The sequence below is a fragment of the Capricornis sumatraensis genome, chromosome 23 (assembly GCF_032405125.1).
Source record: "Capricornis sumatraensis isolate serow.1 chromosome 23, serow.2, whole genome shotgun sequence".
Taxonomy (NCBI): Eukaryota; Metazoa; Chordata; class Mammalia; order Artiodactyla; family Bovidae; genus Capricornis; species Capricornis sumatraensis.
Window position 1 is genome coordinate 26,891 of NC_091091.1, and position 14,707 is coordinate 41,597.

General features: G+C 41.4%; 1 non-coding gene across 1 annotated transcript; it reads right to left on the reverse strand.

The window, feature by feature from the left end:
* Positions 1-1,563: 1,563 nt before the first annotated feature.
* Positions 1,564-1,635, reverse strand: TRNAS-GGA (transfer RNA serine (anticodon GGA)). Its single transcript has one exon. It is a non-coding gene; the product is annotated as a tRNA-Ser (tRNA).
* Positions 1,636-14,707: the final 13,072 nt, after the last annotated feature.

A 14,707-nucleotide genomic window follows, 5' to 3' on the forward strand; every position in this document is an offset into this window, starting at 1 on the left:
ATTTAAGGTAATTATTGATAAGTATGAATTTACTACCATTCACTTCATTGTTTTAGGTTTGCTTTAATAAGCCTTTCCTTTTTGTGTTTCCTGTCTATAAAAGTTCCTTTAGCATTTGTTGAAGAGCTGGTTTGGCGGTGCTGAATTCTCTTAACTTTTGCTTACCTGTAAAGCTTTTGATTTCTCTTTTGAATCTGAATGAGGTCCTTGCTGGATAGAATAATCTTGTTTGTAGAATTTTCCCTTTCATCACTTTAAGTATATCCTGATATTCCCTTCTGGTTGCAGAGTTTCTTTTGAAATACCAGCTGATAGCCTTATTGGTATCCCCTTGTATTTTTTTTTTTTATGCTTTTCCCTTGATGCTTTTAATATTTGTTCTCTGTGTTTAGTTTTTGTTAATTTAATTAATATGTGTCTTAGTGTGTTTCTCCTTGGGTTTATCCTGTATGGGACTCTCTGTGTTTCCTGGACCTGAGCCACTATTTCCCTCCCATTTTAGGGACATGTTCTATTATAATCTCCTCAAATATTTTCTTATGACATTTGCTTTCGTCTTCTTCTGGGACACCTATGATTCAAATGTTACACCATTTACTGTTGTCCCAGAGGTCTCTGAGTCTGTCCTCATTTCTGCTTATGTTTTTTTCCCTTTATTCTGCTCTGCTTCAGTTTCTACCATTGTATAGAAGATACCATTGTATCTTCCAGCTTATTTATCCATTCTTCTGATTCAGTTATTCTACTGCTGGTTCCCTCTAGTGTATTTTTAATCTCATTTAGTGTGTTGTTCTTTGCTGATTGTTTAGTCTTTAATTCTTCTGTGTCCTTATTAAACATTTCTTGCATCATCTTGATCTGTGCCTCTGGCCTATTTATCTGTGCCTCCATTTTGTTTTGAAGATTTTGAATGATCTTTACTATCATTACTCTGAATTCTCTTTCAGGTAGACTACCTATTTCCTCCTCATTGTTTGGTCTTGTTTTTTTTTTTTTTTTTTTTTTACCATATTCCTTTATTTGCTGCATATTTCTTGTCTTTTCATTTTGTTTAATTTACTATATTTGGAACCTCCTTTCTGCAGGCTGGAAGGTCATCAGTTCAGTTCAGTTCAGTCACTTAGTCAACTGTGTCTGACTCTTTGTGATCCCTTGGACTGCAGCATGCCAGGCTTCCCTGTCCATCACCAACTCCCAGAGCTTGCTCGAACTAATGCCCGTCGAGTCAGTGATGCCATCCAACCATCTCATCCTCTGTCATCCCCTTCTCCTCCTGCATTCAATCTTCCCCAGCATCAGGGTCTTTTCCAATGAGTCAGTTCTTCACATCAAGTGGCCAAAGTATTGGAGCTTCAGCTTCAGCACCAGTCCTATGGAACTAGGATACGATAGTCCTATCAGAACTATGTAGCTATTGAAGGTCCTAAGTAAGTAAGGTAAAGTTGCTCAGTCGTGTCTGACTCTTTGTGACCCCATGGACTGTAGCCTACCAGGCTCCTCCATCCATGGGATTCTCGAGGCAAGAGTACTGGAGTGGGTTGCCATTTCCTTCTCCAGGGAATCTTCCCAACCCAGGGATTGAACCTGGGTCTCCCGCATTCCAGGCAGACGCTTTAACCTCTGAGCCACCAGGGAAGCCCATTGAAGGTCCTAGCTCCTCTTAATTGTGAAGTCTGTGGTGCAGTTGAACTAGCGCCTTTTAAAGGTTTCCTGGTTGGGGAAGGGAGTGGGCTTGTGCCTGTGTTTTGGTGGATGGAGCTGAATCTAGTCACTGTGTAGGGCAGTGCTGTGTCGTGTAATGTGTTTTGGGGTATCTGTGGGTTTGGTATGACTTTTGGCAGTCTGCCTACCAATGTGGAGGTTTGTGCTCCTGCTTTGCTGAAGGATTGGCATGGGGTGTCCTGCACTGGAGCTTACTGGCTCTTGGCTGGAGCTTGGTCTCATCTATTACATGGTCCTGGAGTTGAGTCTCCTACCTCTGGGATTCAGGCCCAGCCTCTTAGAGTAATATCAAGACTTCTCAGGCAATACAGCACAGAAGAGAAAACTCCCATATTAATGGTGAAACAACTCAACAGCCAAGAACACCTAGAGAGATTCACAGGCTTATATAGAGAACAGAAGAAGAAAAGGAGAAGAAGGGATGAGAAGGTGACTAGGAAGAGTGAAAAGAGAAGAGAGCAATCAAGGCAATAATCAAACCCTTAAGTGAAAAATTTGACTCTCAAAGGTACAAAATTGAATACAAAAGATTGAAAATAAAAAATAAGAAACCTAGAAAAAACAGACTCTCAAAAATACAAAATAAAAAAAAAAACATTGAATAGAAAATATATAGAATTTATTTTTAAAATAATGTATTTTAAAGATAAAAGTAAGTTATAAAAATAAAATTAAAGAAATAATAAAGAACCCTATTAGATAATATGAGAAAAAAAGGGAGGACAGTATTTTAAAAATAAAAAAATATGGGTGGGGAGTATATATAGAGTGGTAGTGAGAGGGACGTCTGAGTGATTCCTCTGTTTTCCTGCTCCAGTATTACTGCCTATTCAGAAAGTCTTCCAATATATCTAGGAAGCTCTCTGGACCTGTTATGGGCAGTGTGGAGTCAGTTCAGACTCAGTTCTTCCCTTGCTCCAGCTTGTAATTTCTCTTAAAGTCTACATTTGACTCTAAAGTGCATAGCCTCAGATTAATTGTGGGAATTTAAACTGCTGCACTTGTCACTGTTCTTTCTTTTGCTCATGCTTTTGCTTTGATTTTTGCCCCAACTCTCCTTGAAAGTCTCTTTCCAGTGTCTGATCTCTGCCCTGACATAGGAGATAAAAGTGGCTTCTTCTTCGGGCTCACTTGCTCAGTTGCCCTGTAGAGAGGGAGGAATACTGAAAATACCCTGGAGTGTGTGGGGAGTGCTTGCTGTGGCTGGGCCACATGGAGGTTCACCTCAGCCTGAGGTGAGTTATGTGTTTCCAAAGAGGAGTTGGACCCAGACTGTGACACTTTTGACAGTGCTAAGCCGCTAAAAATCCCAGGAAGACGTAGGTAGCAATCCATGGATTTTCATAGCTTGGCAGTAGTCACCATCTCTTGAGCTGACTGTACTGGCACCTTGCCTTCTGCTGCTGACAATCATGTGCCTGCTTCCCAGACTGTCTCTGGGGCCATAGACCATAGCCAGCTTGCCCCGTTTTGGTAGTCACTAGAGTATGGTCCTTCGTTCTGTGGGCATAAGCAGACTTAGAGTACTGTGCTAGGGCCTTCCCATGGAATGTTCTTTTGTTTCTCTGGTGGCCCAATGGATTTTCCTGTTTTTTTTTTTTTTTTTTTCCATATTATCTTCATAGCAGTTAGCCCCAGTCCTCTCCCTGAGGACCAGCCCCTGAAGCCTAAGCCTCCACACCCAGCCCCCACTCGCTGCAGGTGAATGTGAGTATGTGAGCCAATTTCTTAGCTGGAAATTGCTGTTTGGCACAATCTCTGTAGTGAATTTTCTCTGCTTTGCCTCGTGCTTTCCTCTGAGGATCCAAAGTTCCCTGCTGATCCCACCTGTGAGGGGGTTTCTTATTGTTTAGAAATTCTCCTACTTTGTGACTTCCTCGCTGGGACAAGGGTCCCCATTCTGAAATCCTTTGTCTTTATCTTTTGTTCTACTTCATTCCGAGGAGATTGGTTTGCCCTTCTGGACTTCTGGGGTCCTCTGACAGTGTTCAGAAGATATCATGTGGGAATTGTTCCACATACAGATGATTTTTGGTATATTTGTGGGGGAGAAGGTGGTGTCATCTTATTCCTCCACCATTCTGAAGCCATCTCCCTCCATTGTATACTCTTGCCTCCGTTGTCAAAGATAAGGTACCCATAGGTGAGTGAGTTTATCTCTGGACTTTCTGCCTTATTCCATTGGTCTATATTCCTGCTTTTTTTTCTTTTACCAGCACCCATACTGCCTTGATAACTTTAGCTTTGTAGTATATTCTGAAGTCAGAAAGATTTATTCTTTCAGCTCCATTTTTCTTTCTCAAGATTGCTTTGGCTATTCAGGGTCTTTTGTGTTTCCATACACAATGTGAAAATTTTTCTTCTTGCTCTCTGAAAAATGCCATTGGTAATTTGATAGGGGTTATTAATGTGAAGAACTGACTCATTTGAAAAGACCCTGATGCTGGAAAAGATTGAGGGTGGGAAAAGAAGGGGATGGCAGAGGATGAGATCATTGGATGGCATCACCCACTCAATGGACATGAATTTGAGTAGGCTCTGGGAGTTGGTGATGGACAGGGAAGCCTGGTATGCTGCAGTCCATGGGGTTGCAAAGAGTTGGACACAACTGAGCTACTGGACTGAAATGAACTGAACTGATGTTCCTACTGGCATTTTCCAAATTGTTTGTAGTTTGATTTTGTAGATATTTTTCTTCTCTTGTATATCATGACTATATAAGTCAATTTAACATTTGTTGTAATGCTGGTTTGGTGGTAGTAAATCCTTAACTTTTGCTTATTTGAAAAGCTTTTGATTTCTCCATCAATTTTGAATGAGGTCCTTAGTCAGGTAGAGTAATCTTGGTTGTAGATTTTTACCTTTCAGTACTTTAAATATATCCTGCTATTCCCTTCTGGCCTGCAGAATTTCTGCTGAAAGATCAGCTTTTAAACGCAAGGCCTTTCCCTTGTATGCTACGTGTTGCTTTTCCCTTGCTTCTTTTAATATTCTTTCTTTGTGTTTAATCTTTGTTAACTTGATTAGTAGGAGTCTTGGTGTGTTTCTCCTTGGGTTTATCCTGTATGGGACTCTTTGCACCTCTTGGACTTGATCGACTATTTCCTTTTCCATGTTGGGGAAATTTTCAGCTATAATCTCTTCAAAATTTTTCTCATACCCTTGCTTTTTTCTCTTCTGGGACTCCTATAATTCGAATGTTGGTGCATTTGATGTTGTCCCCAAGGTCTCTGAGATTGTCTTCAGTTCTTTTCATTCTTTTTACTTTATTCTCCTCTTCAGAAGTTATTTCCACTGACTCCTTCTTTTATGTTCCAGGTCACCGATTCATTCTTCTACTTCAGGTATTCTGCTATTGATTCTTTGTAGAGTATCCTTAATTTCAGTAATTGTATTGTATTTGTTCTTTAATTGCCCTAGGTGTTTCTTAATTGATTCTTGCATTTTCTCCATTCTGCTTTCAATGTTTTGATCATCTTTATTATCATTATTCTGAATTCTTTTTCAGGTAGTTTTCCTATTTCCTCTTCATTTATTTGGACTTCTATGTTTCTAGTTTGTTCCTTTATTTGTGCAGTATTTCTCTACCTTTTCATTATATTTTTAAACTTATTGTGTTTGAGGTCTCCTTTATCCAGGCCTCAAGGTTGAATTCTTTGTTCCTTTTGATTTCTGCCCTGCTAAGGTTGGTGCAGTTGTTTGTGTAAGCTTAGTATGGGGTGAGATTTATGCTGAGTTTTGTTTGTTTGCTTGTTTATCCTCTGATGGGCAAGGCTGAATATGGTGGTAATCCTGTCTGTCGATGATTCAGTTACATTGCTGTTTTGTTTGTTGTTGTTTGGATGAGGTGTCCTGCATAGGGTGCTCCTGGTGGTTGGGGAATGCCAGGTCTTGTATTCAAGTGGTTTCCTTTGTGGGAGTTTTCACTATTTGATACTTCCCCCTACGGTTAGATCTCTGGTAGTCTAGGGTCTTGGAGTCAGTGATCCCACTTCAAACGCTCAGGACTTGATCTCTGGTCAGGAATGAGGATTCCACAAGTGGTCTGTTATGATATTAAGTGAGATTAAAACAAATACCCATAAACGAGAAACCAAAGATGAACCCCAGACGAATGACAGTTACAAAATCAGGCAACTTATAATTAAAATAATGGAATATACACATATACATAAATATCCATAAGCAAAATCAAAACTGTCCAATAAAGTACAAGCGATTGACCCAGAGAACAAAGGAAGCCAAAAATTATATCTACCAGTTATGAACAAAACTAACTGAAGCACAAGCTGGAAAGCAAAGCTAAAGCAAGGTGCCAAGTGGCACCTTTTTCAGGTAGTTTCAAGTGGGTACCAAGTGCCAATAGCACCGTTGCCAAGTGCCAATGAAAACAAAACTAGCAAATATGTTGAGAAGAAAGGAGAGAAAGGAAAGAAAGAATAGATATGCAAAGCTAAAGAGAGGTAGATAAAGAAGATTTATATACATTAAAGATTAACTGCAAGGGGAGAACAGTAGGAAAAACAAAGAAAGGAATAAATGTAGAAAAATAATGATAGGTCTATAAAAATTATAATTAAAAAGAAAAAAGAAAAGAAAAAAGGGAAGGGGAATGAAAAAAAAAAAAAAAAAAGGAGAACTCCACAGAACTGCAAAAGCCCCACATAGAGGAAAGTTTTATAGCGACAATAAAAAGTGTGATTGAGGAAAAAAAAAAAAACTCAAAAGCTTAATTAGACTTCATAGTGGCAATAAAACCGACAACTGCAACAGAGGGAGTAAAAAAAGAGAAAAGAAAATAAGAATCCAAGAAACTACAGAACAAGTCAAAACAAGAATAAAATAAATGTTTTTCTTGAGTCACTGTTGTCAGGATCCTTCTCTCGCTGGGAGTCATAGTCCACGTCATCTCCCTAGGATGCCCTCCAACACCGTACTGATATTTGGACCTACTGTTGGGTCGGCTTGGATTCTAATCTGGTCCTACTCCTGTGTATTCTTGCCTCCAGTGTCCATAGCTATCAGAACTAGTGCATGTGCTCTTGTGGGAGCGCTCAATGTCCTTTTATATATTCTGTAGACACAGAGTCTGCCTAGTTGATTGTGCAGGCTTAATCTGCAGCTTGTACAGCTGGTGGCAAGGTTTTGGGTTTTCTTCCTTTGCTGCACTACCCCTGAGTTTCGATTGTGGTTTTATTTCTACCTCTGCATGTGGGCTGTCCACTGGGGTTTGCTCCTGAGGCTGTTGTGGAGCACTTGGGCCTGCCCCAGTGAGGGCCAGGTTCAGAGGTGGTGCAGCTCCTTGGGTCACAGAGGTTCTGGCAGCACCAGGTACTCAAGGGAATGGGCCATGAAGGGAGTAGGAAATATAGTGCTCTAGAAGGGTATGGCAGCCAGTATTTGCCAACATACGCCAGTATTCTTGCCTGGAGAACCTCCCTGATAGAGATGCCTGGCAGGCCACAGTCCACAGAGTCACAAAGAGTTGGACATGACCAAAGCAACCCCACAGCAACATTTTTTTGCCTGTGGCAGCTCTGCCCCTGTGAGGGTTGAGTGTGAAGATGGTGTAGCTGCTTGGGTCATGAGGACCCTGGAGGTACTGAAAGGTTGTTGTTGAATCACTCAAAGACACCAGGATTCTTGGCCCCCGGAGGAGAAGAATTCAATCCGGGGCCAGAGACGAGGCTTGATCACTCAGAGATTTTGTGTAATAAAGTTTTATTAAAGCATAAAGGAGATAGAGAAAGCTTCTGACATAGGCATCAGAAGGGGGTAGAAAGAGTACCCCCCTGCTAGTCTTCAGCTGGATGTTATATAGTCACTAGCAGTCTGTTAATGAAAGAAAAGAATGTCTTAAAACTCAGAATGACACCAGGCCCCTCACCCATAAGATGCATTTTGGGATAATCTTGGCACCAAATGGTTCATCCTGGGCCATAAAATGATTAACTCGAATCTTGAAGAAGGGCAGATCACCATACAAATAGTTCCATTTACATAGATTAGAGGAACAGTATCTGAGTATAACATCCTGGTTTGTCAAGTAGGTTCTGAGCCAAGAGGCGGAACCAACTTGAAAACAGTTTGGGGTAAATGCATAGTACATTCAGAGAAGGCAATGGCACCCCACTCCAATACTCCTGCCTGGAAAATCCCATGGACGGAGAAGCCTGGAAGGCTGCAGTCCATGGGGTCGCTGAGGGTCGGACACGACTGAGCAACTTCACTTTCAATTTTCACTTTCACGCATTGGAGAAGGAAATGGCAACCCACTCCAGTGTTCTTGCCTGGAGAATCCCAGGGATGGGGGAGCCTGGTGGGCTGCTGTCTATGGGGTCACACAGAGTTGGACACGACTGAAGTGACTTAGCAGCAGCAGCATAGTACATTAGCATAGTTTAAGACAAACATTTCCATAAGAAAAGGGCATTGGTTATCTTTAGGTTTGAGAATAGTTAACTTCAGGTGAAACCAGGTGTCATTATGCCAACACAGTATTTTACGAGAAACCTCCTTTTAAATTTGTATAGAGAAGGAAAAAATATTGCTGGTATGTTTCCGGCTGCCGCTTAAGAGAGATAAAAATGTCTGACACTTGCAGGCTATTTCCTCCGTTTGGAGACCCCTGACCTTCCTGCCTGTTACCCTCTCAGTACCAAGCATGCAGGGACACAGACCGCCTCAGCCACAGGAGTTATGGCCCTATCACAGTCTTTTTTTCTGAGCCTCTGGTCACTGGCGATCAGAAGGCCTCTTTGGCTAGTCTTTCTCCACAGCTCCGCCTGTGCAAGCACTTCGAGGGCTCTCTTGCCTGGGGTCCTTCTCTGCTGTTCATCATGTCAGGCACATAGAGGGGCCCCTCTGGCTGACTTCCTACTCTGTAGATCAGTGCCTCAGGTACCTAAAGGGGCTCCCTGGGTGGGGTCCTACTCTGTAGTTCAGTGTGTCAGGTGTTTGATGGGCCAATCTCTCTATCGTTCAGCCACCGGGTGCTGGCATGTGGGAAGAGAGAGGTTATGGTGATGGCTCCACCCCATACACGTGATTCAGCAGTATCACCTTGCTTCCATGGCTGCCTGGCTTTCCTCCACAGGCATTTCCCACCACAATCTCTTTCCTCATGTCCCTTTGGTCTGGCTCTCTGCAGTCAATAGCATCCCTCACCCTGGGATTGTTCCACAATCCCTAAGCTCCAGCTCCCAGCCACTGCACCTTCTAGGGGACCTGCATCCCTGTCCAGGCTATGTATAATTGTGGCAAGGTCTGTCTAATTCTCATTCCATTTAGGCTGCCACAGATTAGCTGTTTTAGCCTTAAATGTTTCTCCTCTGACTCAGACAATTGCCCCAGTGTAGGGATCTGACCCCCTCCTTCAGTCCCCCAATCCTCTGAGGGCAGGTCCAGTTCTAGCAACGCTCCTGTTTTTCCCCCTAGTCCCTTCATCCTACCGAGTTTTGCTTGGTTCTGTATATTTTTTCCCGCTGATCAGGTACTCCTGTTCGCTCTCAGCTGGTGTTCTTCCTGCATGCACTTTTGTGTCTGAACGCGCATTCCTGATGTATCCGTGGAGAGAGATGTACTCCATGTCCACCTACTCCTCCGCCATCTTGTTCTCTTGTTGGAATATTTTTGATTACAATTTTGATTTCCTTGCTTGTGATTGGTCTGTTCAGATTATGTATTTATTCCTGGTTCATTTTTGGAATGTTATACTTTTCCAAGAATTTGTCCATTTCTTCCAAGTTGTCCATTTTACTGGCATATAGTTGCTCATAGTTGTCTCTTATGATCTTTTGTATTTCTGTGTTGTCTGTTGTGATTCTTCCATTTTCATTTCTAATTTTATTGATCTGATTCTTCTCCTTTTTTTCCTTGATGAGTCAGGCTAATGGTTTGTCTATTTTATTTCTATTCTCAAAGAAGCAGCTTTTAGTTTTGTAGATCTTTGCTATAGTCTCCTTTGTTTCTTTTTCACTTATTTCTGCACTGATTTTTATGATTTCTTTCCTTCTACTAACTTTGAGGTTTTTCTGTTCTTCCTTCTCTAGTGGCTTTAAGTGTAAAGTTAGGTTGGTCATTTAATGTTTCTCTTATTTCTTGAGGTAGGCTTGTATTGCTATAAAGCTCTCTCTTAGCATTGCTCTTACTGAATCCCATTGGTTTTGGGTTATTTTGTTTTCATTTTCACTTGTTTCTATGCATATTTTGATTTCTTCTGTGATCTGTTGGTTGTTCAGAAGCATGTTGCTTAGTCTCCAAATGTATGTGTTTTTTACAGTTTTCCCCCTGTAGTTGATATCTAATCTTACTGCATTGTGATTAGAAAAGATGCTTGAAATGATTTAATTTTTTTTTTTTTTTTATTTACTAGGGCTAGATTTAATGTTCTGTGTGCATTTGAGAAAAAGGTGCAGCCCATTGTTTTTGGCTGAAATGCCCTATAGATATTAATTAGGTCTAACTGGTCCACTGTACTAATTAAAGCTTGTGTTTCTTTGCTAATTTTCTGTTCGGTTGATCTATCCATTGGTGTGAGTGTGGTATTGAAGTCCCCCACTATTATTGTTACTGTTAATTTCCCCTTTCGTACTTGTTAGCATTTGCATTACATATTGGGCTTCCCTTGTAGCTCAGCTGGTAAAGAATCTGCCTGCAATGAAGGAGACGTGGGTTCAGTCCTTGGGTTGGGAAGATCCCCTGGAGAAGGGAAAGGCTACCCATTTCAGTGCTCTGGCCTAGAGAATTACATTGACTATATAGTCCATGGGGTCACAAAGAGTCAGGCATGACTGAGCCACTTTCATTTCACTACATATTGAGGCGCTCCTATGTTGGGTGCATATATGTTGTTAATTGTTGCATCTTCTTTGATTGTTTCCTTGATTATTATGTGGTGTCCTACTTTGGCTCTTGTCATGGTCATTTCAAAGTCTATTTTATCTGATATGAATATTGTATTCCTGCTTTCTTTTTGTCTCTATTTACATGAAATATCCTTTCTTTGCCCCTCCCTTTCAGTTTGTATGTGTCCCTAGGTTTAAGGTGGGTCACTTGTAGAGAGCATATAGAGGGGTCTTTTTTTGTATCCATTTGGTCAGAATTTGTCTTTTGGTTGGAGCATTTAACCCATTTACACTTAAGGTAATTATTGATAAATATGAGAGTCCCTTGGACTGCAAGGAGATCCAACCAGTCCATTCTAAAGGAGATCAGTCCTGGGTGTTCTTTGGAAGGAATGATGTGAAAGCTGAAACTCCAGTACTTTGGCCATCTCATGTGAAGAGTTGACTCACTGGAAAAGACTCTGATGCTGGGAGGGATTTGGGACAGGAGGAAAAGGGGACGACAGAGGATGAGATGGCTGGATGGCATCACTGACTCGATGGACGTGAGTTTGAGTGAACTCCAGGAGTTGGTGATGGACAGGGAGGCCTGGCGTGCTGCAATTCATGGGGTCTCAAAGAATTGGACACGACTGAGCAACTGAACTGAACTGAACTGAATGAACCCATTACCATTTACTCTGTTGCTTTGGATTCATTTTTATAACCCTTTTCTGTGTTTCCTGTCTAGAGAAGATCCTTTAGCATTTGTTGAAGAGCTGGTTTGGTAGTGCTGAATTCTCTCAGCTTTTGCTTGTCTGTAAAGCCTTTGATTTCTCCTTCATATCTGGATGAGATCCTTGCTAGTTATAGTAATCTTGGTTTTAGGTTTTTCTCTTTCATCACTTCATGTATGTCTTGCTATTCCCTTCTGGCTTGAAGAATTTCTATTGAAAGATCAGCTGTTATCCTTATGAGGATCCCCTTGTGTATTGTTTGTTGCTTTCCCCTTGTTGCTTTTAATAATTGCCCTTTGTGTTTAATTTTTGTTAGGTAGATTAATATGTGTCTTGGGGTGTGTCACCTTGGGTTTATCCTGTTTGGGACTCTCTCGGTTTATTGGACTTGGGTGGCTATTTCCTTCCCCATTTTAGGGAAGTTTTTGATAATTATCTCCTCCAGTATTTTCTTATGCCCTTTCTTTTTGTCTTCTTTTTCTGGGACACCTATGTTTCAAATGTTGGGGAGTTTAAAATTGTCCCAGAGGTATGTGAGATTGTCTTCTTTTTTTTTTTTTTACTATTTTTTTCTTCTCTGCTTCATTTCCACCATTCTATCTTCCACCTCACTTATCCTCTCTTTTGCCTCAGTTATTCTACTGTTGGCTTTCTCCAGAGTGTTTTTAATCTCAGTTATTTCATTGTTCATTATTGATTGACTCTTCTTTACTTCTTCTAGGTCCTTGAATCTTCTCAATCCTTCTTTTAGGTCCATTTCTTGCATCTTCTCAATCATGGTCTCTAGTCTATTTATCTGTAACTCCATTTTATTTTCAGGACTTTGGGTCATCTTTACTATCATTATTCTGAATTATTTTTCAAGTGGACTCCCTATCTCCTCCTATTTTGTTTGGTTTGGTGGGTTTGAACCATGAACTTCCAGATGTTCAAGCTGGTTTTAGAAAAGACAGAGGAACCAGAGATCAAACTGCTAACATTCGCTGGATCATGGAAAAAGCAAGAGAGTTCCAGAAAAACATCTATTTCTGCTTTATTGACTATGCCAAAACCTTTGGCTGTGTGGATCACAATAAACTGTGGAAAATTCTGAAAGAGACGGGAATACCAGGCCACCTGACCTGCCTCTTGAGAAACCTGTATGCAGGTCAGGACGCAACAGTTAGAACTGGACATGGAACAATAGACTGGTTCCAAATAGGAAAAGGAGTACATCAAGGCTGTATATTGTCACTCTGTTTATTTAACTTACATGCAGAGTACATCATGGCAACCCACTCCAGTACTCTTGCCTGGAAAATCCTGTGGACAGAGGAGCCTGGTAGACTGCAGTCCATGGGATTGCTAAGAGTCGGACACGACTGAGCGACTTCACTTTCACTTTTCACTTTCCTGCATTGGAAAAGGAAATGGCAACTCACTCCAGTGTTCTTGCCTGGAGAATCCCAGGGATGGTGGAGCCTGGTGGGCTGCCGTCTATAGCATCGCACAGAGTTGGACACAACTGAAGCAACTTAGCAGCAGAGTACATGATGAGAAATGCTGGGCTGGATGAAGCACAAGCTGGAATCAAGTCTTCTGGGAGAAATATCAATAACTTCAGATATGCAGATGACACCATCCTTATGGCACAAAGTGCAGAACTAAAGAGCCTATTGATGAAAGTAAAAGAGGAGAGTGAAAGAGTAGGCTTAAAGCTCAACATTCAGAAAACTAAGATCATGGCATCTGGTCCCATCACTTCATGGCAAATAGATGGGGAAACAGTGGCTGACTTTATTTTGGGGGGTTCCAAAATCACTGTAGATGGTGATTGCAGCCATGAAATTAAAAGACGCTTACTCCTTGGAAGGAAAGTTATGACCAACCTGGACAGCATATTAAAAAGCAGAGACATTACTTTGTTAACAAAGGTCTGTCTAGTCAAGGCTATGGTTTTTCCAGTAGTCATATATGGATATGAGAATTTGACTATAAAGAAAGCTGAGCACCGAAGAATTGATGCTTTTGAACTGTGGTGTTGGAGAAGACTCTTGAGAGTCCCTTGGATTGCAAGGAGATCCAACCAGTCTATCTTAAAGGGAAATCAGTCCTGGGTGTTCATTGGAAGGATTGATGTTGAAGCTGAAACTCCAATATTTTGGCCACCTGATGTGAAGAGCTGACTCATTTGAAAAGACTCTGATGTTGGGAAAGATTGAAGGCAGGAGGAGAAGGGGATGACAGAGGTTGAGATGGTTAGATGGCATCACCTACTCAATGGACATGAGTTTGGGTAAACTCCAGGACTTAGTGATGGACAGGGAGGCCCGGTGTGCTGTGGTTCATGGGGTTGCAAAGAGTTGGACACGACTGAGTGACTGAACAGAACTGAACTGAACTATCATGTTCCTTCAGCTGCTGGATATTTCTCTGCCTTTTCATTTTGATTAGATTGCTGTGTTTGGGGTGTCCTTTCTACAGGCTAGAAGGTTGTGGTTCCTCTTAATTGTGGAGTCTGCCTCTTATGGTTGGGGTTGAACCAGTGGCTTCTCAAGGTTTCCTTGGGGGAACTTGTGTCTGTGTTCTTGTGGGTGGAGCTGGATGTCTTCTCCCTGGAGTGCAGTGAAGTATCCAGTAGTGACTTTCAGTTGTATACGGGTTTGGTATGGCTTTAGGCAGCCCATCTTTTAATATTCAGGGTTGTGTTCCTGTTTTACTGGAGAATTAGCATGGTGTGTCTTTCATTGGAACTTGCTGTCTCTTGGGAGGAGCTTGGTTTCATTGTAGGTATGGGGACTTTTGGGTGGGCTCTTGTCTATTAATGCTCCCTAGAGACAGGAGTTGTCTGATGTTCTTAAGTTCTGGAGTTGAGCCTCTTGCCTCTGGGCTTTGGTCCTCCTCTTACAGTAGCCTTGAGACTTCTCCATCCATACAGCACTGAAGATAAAACCCCTAGGTTAACGGTGAAAGAACTCTGCACAACAAGGAACACCCAGAGAGATTCATAGAGAAGAGAAGAGGGAGGGGGAGACAGAGGTGACCAGGAAAAGAAAACGGAGTGTCAAAAGGGAAGAGAACAATCAAGTCAGTAATCAAATCCCTATGTGAAAAGGGATACTGAAGATTAGATTCTTAAACGTACAAAATTGATAACCAATATCAAAAAGCAAAGATTAAACACCTAGAATAGAGGTTAGACTCTCAAAAATATAATATAAAAATACAAGACAAAATTGGTCACAAAGATTAATAAAAATATATGGAATTTTTTTTAAAAAATAAGGTTATTTTTTAAGAAAGGTAATCAGTTCTATTCAGTCGCTCAGTTGTGTCTGACTCTTTGTGACCTCATGGACTGCAGCATGCTAGGCTTTCTTGTCTGTCACCAACTCCTGGAGCTTACTCAAATTTAGGTCCATGAAGTCAGTGATGCCCTCCAAC